At 34.6% G+C, this 13,173-nt stretch overlaps 1 pseudogene; it reads right to left on the bottom strand.

Moving 5' to 3' along the window:
- Positions 1-11,709: 11,709 nt before the first annotated feature.
- LOC141660332 (rust resistance kinase Lr10-like) lies at positions 11,710-12,802 on the bottom strand (annotated as a pseudogene).
- Between the last annotated feature and the right edge of the window lie 371 nt (positions 12,803-13,173).

Here is a 13,173-nt window from a genome sequence, read left to right as displayed (position 1 = left end):
AGTGATGAGCTGGATCCTATGGGTCGGGGATGGACCGGACCCTTGGGCCATAGTGCCTGGGTACCCATATGTTGGTGGGTCTATGCAGTTGGGTATAGATCCGCACTGTATCCAGACTGATCAGCAGGTTATAGTGCATATGTTGGTTTCTAGTGTCCAGTCTAATTTATTGTTGATCGCCATTAACGGCATTCCTTCCCGAATAGTTCATAATTATAAATTCAAACAGAGATTTGATTAAAAAAGATGAAACATTGAAATGATCACTGTTCTTTTACAAAAAATATGATTTATGATTAAAGGCCAATGAGGGTCGATACTTTGTTCGCACAACTATTTAAATATGTAAAGACGTATTTACAATCATTCAATAATTATTTCCAGGAGTTTTTCTGATCTGATGCCTGAAAACCAATTATGATACTTGTTGGGCATTTTTGGCTCACTCTTGCTTTGTGAACTCTTATTTCTTTCAGTATCAAATGAGGGCAAAGTGAATAGCTTTTAATAGACAACAAAAGTGGTGAGATTCCAGCTGAAGAAATTTGGAAGTGTCAGAGTGATCAATACAAGGAAATTAGTAATGAGGTAATGAAATTGTATTTAGACAATATAAATTTTAGAAGGTTAGATTCTTGCTTCATACCATAACCTGTAAGCGATCCTGAATAATGAGGGGTTATCTGTATATTTATTTTATTATACAGGTTTTTATTATTTAAAGCTGTGTAGTGACACCCAATCCTAACCCCGAATTTTGGGGTGTTACAGTTGGTATCAGAGCTACAGGTTATTGGTCACTGAAATAAGAATATGTGAGGGTAAGATAGGAGTGATAGGTCATATGAGATAGGAAAGACCCTAGGCATACTCATTTTAAGTTCGAATTGAGTGTGAATGAGGATTGGCAGGTCCGATACGGAATTGGTAAGCCAAGATTGTTGGGGTATCGCAACGCTATAGGTATATTGAGTTCTCAGATCCTACAGTAATGAGGAATCAATAAATTGACGGAGACTGGATATGCTACCCTACGTTTCATGCGGTTTTGAAGAAAATGCGATTGATTCTTGTGAGAACCTGTGAAAGAGGAGCTAGGTGAATTTGGTACGATTTAACTTAGAATTAGGTAGTAGGACGAGCTCCACGCTGGAGGCAACGAGTTGATGGAAGCTAATGAAAAGCCAACGTTGCATGTTTCGAAGGCACCACCATTACGAGAAGATTCCTATCACTTATCGGGAGCTGTGCAAGGAATGATATCTACCTTACTAGGTATAGGTATGACTAGCAAGAAGATGCGACCCTATTTATAGACAGAACATCGAATTGCCTGCACGGTTATAAGCATAACATCAAGAACGATGACAAGAATATCAGAGATAGTACCAGATATCAACATTGGTGTAGAATTGCAAATAATGATATACAATAGTAAATGAAACTTCGTCGAGTAATAAGTGCGAGCAGAATCCAAGGAAAAGTAGAGGATGGAGAGACCCTTATATGGGTATTCCTTTAAGTAGATATTTCATTAGCGGATCAAGAGAATAGAAAGTAACTTATATATAATAATAATGACCAAATATTTGACTTTCAAAATTTTAAAATGAGATTTCGGAGAAGATTTTCTTAATCAACTTTCAGAAGATTTTTGTATGAAGTGAGTTTTACAAGTTGGTTGTCGAATTACTATTAAAGTTCCTATTATTATAAAAAGAAAATGACCTAAAAAGAAGAATGGATATAGACTCAGTATTTTCAGTTTGAAGGACTAAGTGGACCTCCCAGTAGGGAGAAAGTTTAAAGTTTTCTTGAAAGATGAGAGTAATCTTTGTTTAAATAATACCAACAATTGAATGAACATGTTAAAATATTTTTTACCCAATTCATGAAATTATTAAAATTTAACGAGATTCATAATTTGAACGGACAGTGGATGACTGAAGGAAATGGAAGAATCTTTCAGACAATTGGAGAATAATAGTATTCCTATCGACGGAGTTGAGGCGTTGCAGGATCAACTGTTACCCTACGTGGCATAAAGGAAATCGGAAGTAAAAATTATAAATTTTGTAGGAACGCAATTACGATCAAATCATTAAAGTATTTAATGTGGAGGCATTTCCAGATGACATTTTGAAGTTATAATGTGACCTAAACTGTGAATCTCTCATTCGACTGGATTCTGAAGGCATACGTAGGTAAAGCATGGAAGGTGATCAACATCGACATTCCTTCTCTTAATACGATAACATATGTTCTTCTTGATTTTTGAATACATATGAGTTTCTTATGTGGATAAATCATATGAGGCGAAGACAAAAGAAAATTTATTATATTCCTTCTGAATTGTTTCTCTTTTCAAATTACTGATTCCTGATTGAGACAAACAATGTTATGGTATGACGCTTTATCGAAATGATGAAGAGTCGGGTGGGACGCCACCTAATCATGTGCTGTATGCCATATAGTATGAAAGACTGGCCATCTTGAGTACGAATATGGTTGTCTCATTCACATCTAAATCTTCACCCATTCTTCTTCCTTGAATTTACTGAATTACAAATTCTCCCAATCGTTTGTGGCATTGTTATTCCTTATTCAGTTTTCAATCAAAGTCATATTCGCAAACTCTCGTCTTGTATAGAGTCTATTTTCTGACGATTTCAAACGAAATAAATAGTGTGGCACGTGGAATCATATAACAAACATAGATACGACTGAAAATCGATAAATGGTGGACATCTGCGGGTAAGGAAGAAGGAATTCATCGATAACATGGACGTGGCGAAGACATCAAGTTAGAAAGTTGTTCATGTTACGAGGATCTCATCAGTACGATAGATTGCGTTAACATGACGCGCTTCAACTCAGAGGATTTCGACGTGAAATGAATGGTTAGCGAATCGTAATAAATGAATTAGTTATAAATAAAAAAAGTAAGGTTATAAGCAAAGCGAACGAGTGTCGGGACAACAATCGGAGATCAAGAGAATTCTGAACACTGAATCAGACAGGCAATTAATACATAAAGCATCCCTTCGTCACGGAAAGATATTTATCGTGAAGATTCAAGAATAAAAAAATCTTAATTGCAAACAAATTTTGAACGTGTTCTTCAAGAAATTGTGAAGTTCTCTATCTTGAGTAAGTAAGTTACGGTGAATTTAATACCCATAACCGGGTCGGTGACGAAAGTTCGATACGGGAACATAAGTAGAGATAAAGTAATGGGGATTCGACTGCGAGACCTTATAAGAAATAATGAACTGATGATGGACTTTTCACTCTATTGTGATGATGATAATCAAGACCCTGTGTGGTTATTAAAAGATCAACAGACTCACTAATGAAATTGAGTGTGTATTGTCAAAGAAGGAGTATTGGTGTAGTTCGTTGAAGGATTTGGCATAATTTTCAAAGGTAACTATACCCAATTAATAATGGTCAGAGATAAGTTAAAAGACCTGTGAAATAAAATTTTGTAATATTCTGAAAGAACTGATAAAAGTGTGGTTGTAGTAATCATTGTTGGTTTAAGACCTTAAGACTCATTTCAAAAGATATATGTTATGCCAATTTATCATACCTATAATTAGAATGAGATAGTTCGAACTAGGGTGGATGGATGAATTTGGTTGATGGAAGTGGATGGATGTGATTGTAGACGATTTGGTAGATTGATGGTGTCGACTTGAGTCCGACTGGTAGTCGATGGTATAGGGGAGGTGCTACCCAAATTTTCAGAAATTACCCTACATGTAAGGATAAAGGAGTATATTCTCACTCCCAGTTGTACTCCAAATGGTTGTGATTTCGGTTCTTGAGAAAGAATGTTATGATCGAACTGACTTTATGTAATTGGTCTTTGATTCTAGTTAGCTATTCTTCACTTAGTTTAAGTGATCGGTTAAAAGAGTTAATTGATCAACTTTACCAACCAATGGTTAGCTAAATGGAGATCAATTCCAATTAGATTGAGTCAAGCTCTAACATGATTTTTAGATCCAAAATCAAAGCGGTTAGCAAGTTGAAGGAAGTGATAGCATTAGCAGGAATCGAAAGTTTAGTAGAATTAGCGTGATGTTACCAAAAACATGTGCGAGACTTTATCTAGATGAATACACTCTTTTCGATTAATAAGAGGAACAGAAAGTAATTGGTACATGCTAGTAAGAAGAAAATTTTCAAGAACTGAAGGTTCAAGATAAAGCAAAGAGATTCTATCATCTGTAATAACATAATATCTGTATCGCATCCGCAATCATCGGATTCGAACACGGATAATATCCGTTTTATTTCGGATACGGATAATATCCGCTTTTTTTCGGATACGAATGCGAATATTTCGGACGAATATCGGATTTTTTGAATTTTTGTGTTGCTCCTACCGTTTTGACGATGATTATAGAATATTTTCTATGATTAAATACAAATAATATATTTATATATGTATAAAGTATGTGTACAATTATATAAAATTTATATAAACGTATTATTTAATACATTTACACACACTATAAACTAAAAAAATAAAATTTAAAATATATACAATTATATATTTATATAATTTAAATATCATATATATATATTAGTTTCAGATTCGAATATCCCGAATTCGGATACGGATATTATCCGCTTATTCTCGGATACAGATAATGTTGGATTTTTAACGCAGCGGGGTCATGGCAAAACACTTTTACACATACAAAATCCAAATAAAAGCATATAAATCGTGAATAAAAATTCGAGGGATCGAATCTAACCTTTATAAATAATTCGGAGACAACGATCAGAGATCCTTAGCAGTTGCTCCTCAAGTGTGAAGCACTCCACCGGTATCCACTAAGAAAATGATGTTAAGGAGGAGGAAGGAGGTGGAGAGAATTGGGTTTTCCAAACTTTTTGGGTTTTCAGGTTGGTTGTGGGTTGGAATAAAATAGGGTCTATAATAGTGTATTTATAGGCAAAATTTTCAGCTGAAATTTTCCCATAAATAATATTATTATTATCCCATTTATTATTCTCATTAATAATTAAAACACCTTTTAATTATTAATCCTTTTTCTAAACACTTTAGAAATAATTCTCTCTCTTGATTTAATTTCCAAAAATTAAATCCTTGAATTAATAATATTAAGAACTTTTCTTAATTAATTTATAATCAATTAAATCTCATTTAATCAATTATTAAATTTGCCAATTAATTATTTATTTCATAAATAAATAATTATTTAGCCATTATTAATTAATTCCTCCACCATTAAATCATTCTCTTTTTATGGTGTGACCCTGTAGGTTCAATATTAAGCCGGTAGTAGAAATAAATAATAATAAAATTATTTTATCATTATTTATATAAATTCTCTAATTTATTAAATATGATTAATTAATTAATCACATTTATTCTATATCGTGAGGGATACTTCTCAGCATATCGCGACTATCTGGATAATATGAATTCACTGCTTAGAATACCAAGAACCTATTTAGTGAATAGTTACCGTACAATAAACTCCTTCTACCCTACAATGTCCCGATTAAATATAAGGCATGGATCTCGTGTCAAGCCTATCTAATTCAATCACTTGCTTACCATTTACCATGCGTAGTTCTATGCAAATTAGAAACTCCTTTCTAATTTCATTCACTCTGGCCAGAGATTCCTGAACTAGCATAAGTGGATCAGCCTTGAACATTCGCTTCCTTCACTGGAAGGGGTAGATCCTTTATTGATCAAACACTATCTTCGTGTACAAATTCCTATACCCAAAAGAGCCCTAATAATTGTCCCTGGAGACTAAGAACTAAACCAAAACATAGTTCAGTGTACACAAGATGACTATGATGACCTCAAGTCTAAGGATACTTGTACAACTATCACTATGTGAACAACTGCTGACACGTGAGTGAACTCCATCAGTTGTTCAGCTGTTCGAGTCATATTCAGTGAACTTATTCTATAATAAGCACCTACATACTAGCTATAGTGTCACCACACAAATGTCTATGAGAACAGACATCCTTCATAATGAAGCAAGCATAGTATGTACCGATCTTTGCAGATTATTAATTACCAGTTAGTAATCCTATGACCAGGAACTATTTAAGTTTAGAGTTATCATCTTTTTAGGTCTCACTATTATGATCTCATCATAATCCATAAAAAACTTTACTCTAAACTATGGTATATCTTATTTAAACACTTAAATAGATAGAGCCCGTAATAAAAACAAAACAAGTCTTTTATTAATATCAATGAAATCAAAACAGATTACATAAAAGTTATTCCTAAATCCTCATACATGATTGGATTTAGGACATATTCCTTTTAGATAATAGCCGCTTTTTCTCGGATATGGATGCGGATTTTTCGGACGAATATCGGATTTTTCGAATTTTATTGACAGCCCTAACAGATGCAACAGGACTGAGTGATATGGCAGCTAGTTAAAGATCAGTAGATTATCAATTGAGGCAAGTATTCCTGAACTTTCTTTTAAAATACTGCAAATATTTCTTCGTTCCTATTCTAAGTTCAGAATAGTTAAATGTTTTACATTTCGCTGCAATTACTCTTATTATGCCAGTTTTTTTCATTATTATTCCTAGAATTCGATTGCTCTCTTGAGCAAATACCCATTCATTCGGGTTATTTGCGAACCCTAATTTGGGATGTTTTGAAATCAAAATGATTTGATATCAAAATACTTTACGGGCTGGACGGTTATTATGAGGACCAGTGATGAGCTGGATCCTATAGGTCGGGGATGGACCGGACCCTTGGGCCATAGTGCCTGGGTACCCATATGTTGGTGGGTCTATGCAGTTGGGTATAGATCCGCACTGTATCCTGACTGATCAGCAGGTTATAGTGCATATATTGGTTTCTAGTGTCCAGTCTTTGTTAATCGTCATTAACGGCATTCCTTCCCGAATAGTTCATAATTACAAATTCAAACAGAGATTTGATTCAAAAATATGAAACATTGAAACGATCACTGTTCTTTTACAGAAAAATGTGATTTATGATTAAAGGCCAATGAGGGCCGATATTTTTGTTCGCTCAACTATTTAAATATGTAAAGACGTTTTTACAATCATTCAACAATCATTTCCAGGAGTTTTTCTGATCTGATGCCTGAAAACCATTTATGATACTTGTTGGGCATTTTTGGCTCACTCTTGCTTGGTGAACTCTTATTTCTTTCAGTATCAAATAAGGGCAAAGTGAATAGCTTTTAATAGATAGCAAAAGTGGTGAGATTCCAGCTGAAGAAATTTGGAAGTGTCAGAGTTATCAATACAAAGAAATTAGTAATGAGGTAATGAAATTGTATTTAGACAATGTAAATTTTAGAAGGTTAGATTCTTGCTTCATACCATAACCTGTAAGCGATCCTGAATAATGAGGTGTTATTTGTATATTTATTTTAATATACATGTTTTTGTTATTTAAAGCTGTGTAGTGACACCCAATCCTGACCCCGGATTTGGGGGTGTTACAATATGCCTCTATCTCCTCGGTCACCACTGGTTCGCGATTGAATTTCCTGTCCCCAAACATGACATTTTCTAGCCTGGAACACCTGGTGCCAGACACATCGTCTTTTTCCTCGTGGTCGGAGACCGAAGTTAGAGCGACCTTCGTTCTCCTCCTACTGTGGACTCATCTTCCTCAATATAGATACATTTCTCTTTTGGGAACTTTTTACCCCTTATGTTTCTTCAAGCGACGCCCTAAGCGCCTTATCTTTCAATTCCAACTCCTCCCATCTCAGCTTGATGGCCTTGAGTTTCAGTGCATCGGCTTCCCGTTTCTTAGCCCTTGCCAGTTCAGGCTCGTCGGTCTCTTTGGATTTTCCATTTTCCTTGGCCATTTTCTTATCCCTCAGCTTTTTCAACATCACTTGTTCCTCAGAATTTGGGATTATATCGGTCTTCTCCTCGAAATCAGCCCCCGAATTTCTATGGGTAATCACATATTGTGAAGCAGGGTTGGTTTTTGGATCGGTGAACCCCGGAGGGACCTGCTTATCGTTGTCATTAGTCATCGTCTCAGATCTCAGGACTTAATCTCGTATGTCACACAGACGGCCCGGTCTTCGTCCCGTAGGTTGACTTCAGCCTGCAAAGAGAAGAATGCGAGGGATGATCCCCCGATTCATCTTGGACGTGTATCGCCCGGTGTATATAACTTGTACAGTAATGTTATGTCCCCAGAGTCTTCGGTCAGTTCCGTCTAGGAAGGGAAGTGGACGTTGTGATCGACGGACCACGTCTTCGTCCTTATTGGGCCTTAGCTATTACACAGCCCATAACGATCTGCAGCTATTAATCGGCCCAGATCAATTGAATGGACCTGGCGAGTCGGGCATCCAAAATTTATAGAAAAAAAAAAAGAATACAAATTTCATTACATTAATTCTATTCTCATTCCATTCGATCCTAGTGAACACGACCTTAATGTTTGGCTCAATAGTTGTACGGGACAAACCATTTTAAATTAATCTTACATAAATTATATCAATTTAACCTAATGGAGTATTAATAACTGGTTGTGCGATGGATAGTTCAAAAGAGATGAATCCAAATAATTAGACTTGAATATGGCTATTGTTCATATTTTCAAGTTGCTTGTATTTGTATGTTGTTTCGCGACAAAACTTGGTATTGCAATACCACAACATGATGAATTCAGTGTAACAAGGTGCCACCACGGAGGAAGCCTAATTTGATTCCCTTTCCATCAATTTTATCTGGCTAGCCGTAAGCACTACATTCTGCTCAGTGTGGCGTTCCTGGCTTTGAACTCTCTTGCAATACCTCTGATCATTATTATAATTATCCGGTGAACACCAGGTCACCACCTCTTCCCGGACTCCATCTCTCCTTATCTGTTATGGCATATATACGTTGATTCCATTGATTACAAATAAATTCCGGCTTCTAACTTCCTGAGGTTTTAATACAGTCGATCGGTAACTTAACATGCACCTAACAAATTTCATCTTATAACAATCAATAAAAGGTTTAAGAGGACTCCTATCTTCCTCACATAAACATGCCTTACAGCATTGTATAGCTCAAATGCAATGTAAGATCTTAATTAGTCTTACTTTTTGTATATCATCATATTTTTGTTCAATTCTGTTGCAGTTTTTTATGTAGTCTGTTAACATAATCTCATTTTTTACAACTTATATATGGTCAATATGTTTACATGGTGTACCACTGTTAATAAATGGCAGAATTGATATTTCTCTTGCTCGTGATGCAGATGACGATGGTGTTGCATTTATGCACATTTCCTCCCTCTCTTCCTGGAAATGACACATCATTCGTTTATTTTGCAAAATGAGAAAACAAGCACATCAAAGTTAGTGCCTTGATGGTGCTGATTTCATAGGTACTAGCGAGAGTATGTACTCAACCAATATAAAAGAAAACATTCAACTACACGTAGATAGCAATAGATTTGTTTTTTTGGCATGTAAGTTACGAGTAGTTATCATAAGAGGCCGTGGTTGCTCAATGCTTATTCACTAGTAAAGATAGGTTTAATTTTTTTTAAATGTGTTGCAGCTTTGTCAATACTGTTTGACAGCGAATGCAATGTCTGTCTCTAAACCACAGAAATTTTACATACCTTGGAATCGGAGACCATGAAGATGACCGCAGTTGTTTCTCTTTTAGGAGCCTAATCACAAAAGTTTTACAACAGATTCATCACTCTGACATGAACGTGACAATTTTGAGTATTTTTGTAACAAAGCACTTCTTTCAAAATTTAAAGATCTGGGAAATTTACACCTTTTATCGGATTAATTAACTAATTTAACCAAACTGCTAGCTCTTTTGGGCCGACGTGTGGTGCGTTGTTGGGTCCGGTTTGAATTCGGTGGTTTGGAATTATACCTATATTATTTGTATTTTTTTGGTGTGCTAAATATTTTCTTAGGATTATTTATGTGATGTTGGATAAAGCATGATGAATTCCGAATTCTAAATATATTACTCCATTCTATATTGTTGGAAAAACTTAGAGAAAAGAGAGAAGACACCTACATTTTTGCAGAGAACTTGTTCTGCTATTTTTCTTGCTTTCTTTTCCTCTCCTAAAACTCAAGGTAAACTAGCCATTATATAGGCTTTACAAACATATTAAAACTAACTATTACTAAAACTAACCACTACTAATTAATGGGTAAATTACATGTCCATAATTTACACCATAACTCCACTATCCCACTACTAAACAATTCTAAAATAATATTTTTCTCTAATAATTAATCTATTGCTAAATATCTAATAATTAAATAAACAAATAATTAATAACTAAATTTAAGATTATTCCAACATTCACCCCATAATCTTAAATTTACGAAGCACTTTCTCTTCGCCTGTGATGCACTTCTCACCACCATCAATTTTGATGCACTATCTCGTCAAAAACACTTTGGAGCACTTTCTCTCCAAAAACACTTTGGAGCACATTCTCTCCCCAACTCTAAAATAAAATTTCTTTCATGGCCTCTTGAGCCATGATATCTTTCTCATTATTTCCCCCGCTCATGTTCCTCCTTCATTTTTATTCTTGCTTCTCTTTCCTTTTTCCACGTACCATTTCTCCATATATTTCAAGTTCTCTGCAAAAATGTAGGTGTCTTCTCTCTTTTCTCTAAGTTTTTCCAATAGTGGCATCAAGAGCTATATGTTCTAAGGCTTGTGAGACTCTTATAAAAGTACATACATTTATATATATATATATATATATATATATATATTAAGTATTTATCTGAGATTTTATACAGGCTTTACAAACATATTAAAACTAACTATTAATAAAACTAACCACTACTAATTAATGGGTAAATTACATGTCCATAATTTACTCCATAACTCCACTACCCCACTACTAAACAATTCTAAAATAATATTTTTCTCTAATAATTAATCTATTGCTAAATATCTAATAATTAAATAAATAAATAATTAATAACTAAATTTAAGATTATTCCAACATATATGAACTCTAGGTTGAAGAAGTCAATTTTATTATGTACTTCCTTCTTCCTGCTTTGCATAAAGTTCTTTTCTGCACATCCTTTGCATAAGTGAATACAGAGTATATAAAAACAAAGAGAGTGAATGCATCTGCAGTATATAAGAAAGATTCCATAAATAAATTAACCAAGTTAACTAACAGAACAGTTTATTTACAATTTTACATATGCCTTCGGAAAATATACTAAATTTAGTGGAGAAACCAATAGAATTTATAGACATTTGACACTGAAACTTGCAGGTGACAAAATTTCATCAGTAAAAGTTCGACAACATAATCATCTTCTCTTTCCACTTATTTTTTAGCAGACCATGTACTATATGTTTTAGACCAGCAATTCAGGTCCTATACCTGGACGGAAAGCATATTTGGCTTTTCTTTGGGCTCTCCAATTCACTTGAGTGTTGTGAAAACTAATTCAAACGCTGATAAATAACTATAAGATTTTTAAATTCGATTGAATCTTAAGATATTCAGAAGATTTAAAATCTAGTTTATTTGAGATAGGTGATAAAGGCACATTGGATGAAAAGGAAATCTTACAGATCCGCATTACAAAAACATTATTGATAGGCTTATCAACAAGTTCCTAGTTTAACTAGTCAAATGTCCAGGTAGGCTAAAATTCTTTTGTTCGAATACAGAATGTGGCATCAAATCATTGGTTTAACGATTTAAGATTAAGTTCTTAATCACCGACTGGGGGCCCTTGGGGACAAATCAGAGGTTTAGGAGGCATCACTAAAAGTTTAAGGTCCCCTTCCAACATTTCAATTACTTTGTTCATTGAAGGACGCTCAGTTGGCTTCATTTGTATACACCACATTGCTACAATAATCATCTTCTTACCATTTCAATCTCCCTCCCTCCGCTAATTTGGTCATATATCCATGAAGGGAAGTAAATTTGGCTAATTTCATCGACAAATGGATTCAAATTTTTTCTCCTCCCTGCCATTTCAATCAACAACATTCCAAAACTATAAATATCAGCCTTATAAGAAACACCTCCGATATTTTTGTAATATAGTTCTGGAGCCATGTAACCCATTGTTCCCCTTGCTGCAGTCATAGTGACAATACTATCGTCTGTTGCACGTAATTTTGCAAGACCAAAATCAGAGATTTTTGGATTGAAATTTTCATCAAGGAGGATATTATGAGGCTTGATATCGAAATGCAATATTTGTATGTCACAACCTCTATGTAAATACTCAATGCCACAGGCTACTTTGCATGAGATCTCGTAAATCTTTTCACAACTCAAAGTGGTTGTTCCTACTTCACTTTCATCCTTCTCATGGAAAATGTATTTATCAAGAGATCCATTAGGCATGAACTCATATATGAGAGCACGTTTTGAACCCTCAACGCAATAGCCAACGAGTCTCACAATGCTAACGTGGTGGATTCTACCAATTGTACCAACTTCATTGACGAAATCTTGGCCGCTAGCCTTGGAGTTGCTTAATATTTTTACAGCAACAAGGAGGCCACTTCGAAGTTTTCCTTTATATACAAATCCAAAGCCACCTTCTCCCAGTTTATATTTGAACCCTTTGGTAAATTTCTTGATTTGGGAATAACTATATCTAATAGGCATGAGATTGTTTTGACCTTGCAGGAAGTTTTCAATGGTGTCATGTGCCGATAAATGTCTTCTCCTCAATTTATAGATCAGAAATACAGATAATAAAGCTATCCCGCATAAATATCTTGCACCCAGGGCCATTGCTGCAGAAAAACACACAACATAAATCTACAACAGTGTATATGCGAAAAGATTTACATCAGAAACCTCATTTTTTTACGGTGCAACTCTCTTTTTTTCTAATTGAATTATTTTGCAAGTTTATCTGTAATTATAAAGTAAAATCTAATAAAATCGTGAAAACTAAAGTCAATCATTCTGGAATGTGTGTTGTTGTGAAATAAAAATTAGGATCGTGATTGTATTCAATACTAAGGTTGTTAAGTTTCGAGTTTTAATGGTTGTACATCTTGTGGTTGAGATTATACGGTTCTACGTATGTGTTGTAGAGAATCAAGTCAAACCGTAGTTTTAGATTAAGGGGTAGATACCTTTATATATATGTTGAGTGT

This window comes from Apium graveolens, chromosome 5 (genome assembly GCF_009905375.1).
Source record: "Apium graveolens cultivar Ventura chromosome 5, ASM990537v1, whole genome shotgun sequence".
NCBI classification, from domain to species: Eukaryota; Viridiplantae; Streptophyta; class Magnoliopsida; order Apiales; family Apiaceae; genus Apium; species Apium graveolens.
The sequence above is the reverse complement of the archived record's forward strand: the minus strand, read 5'-3'. Positions and strand labels throughout refer to the sequence as shown.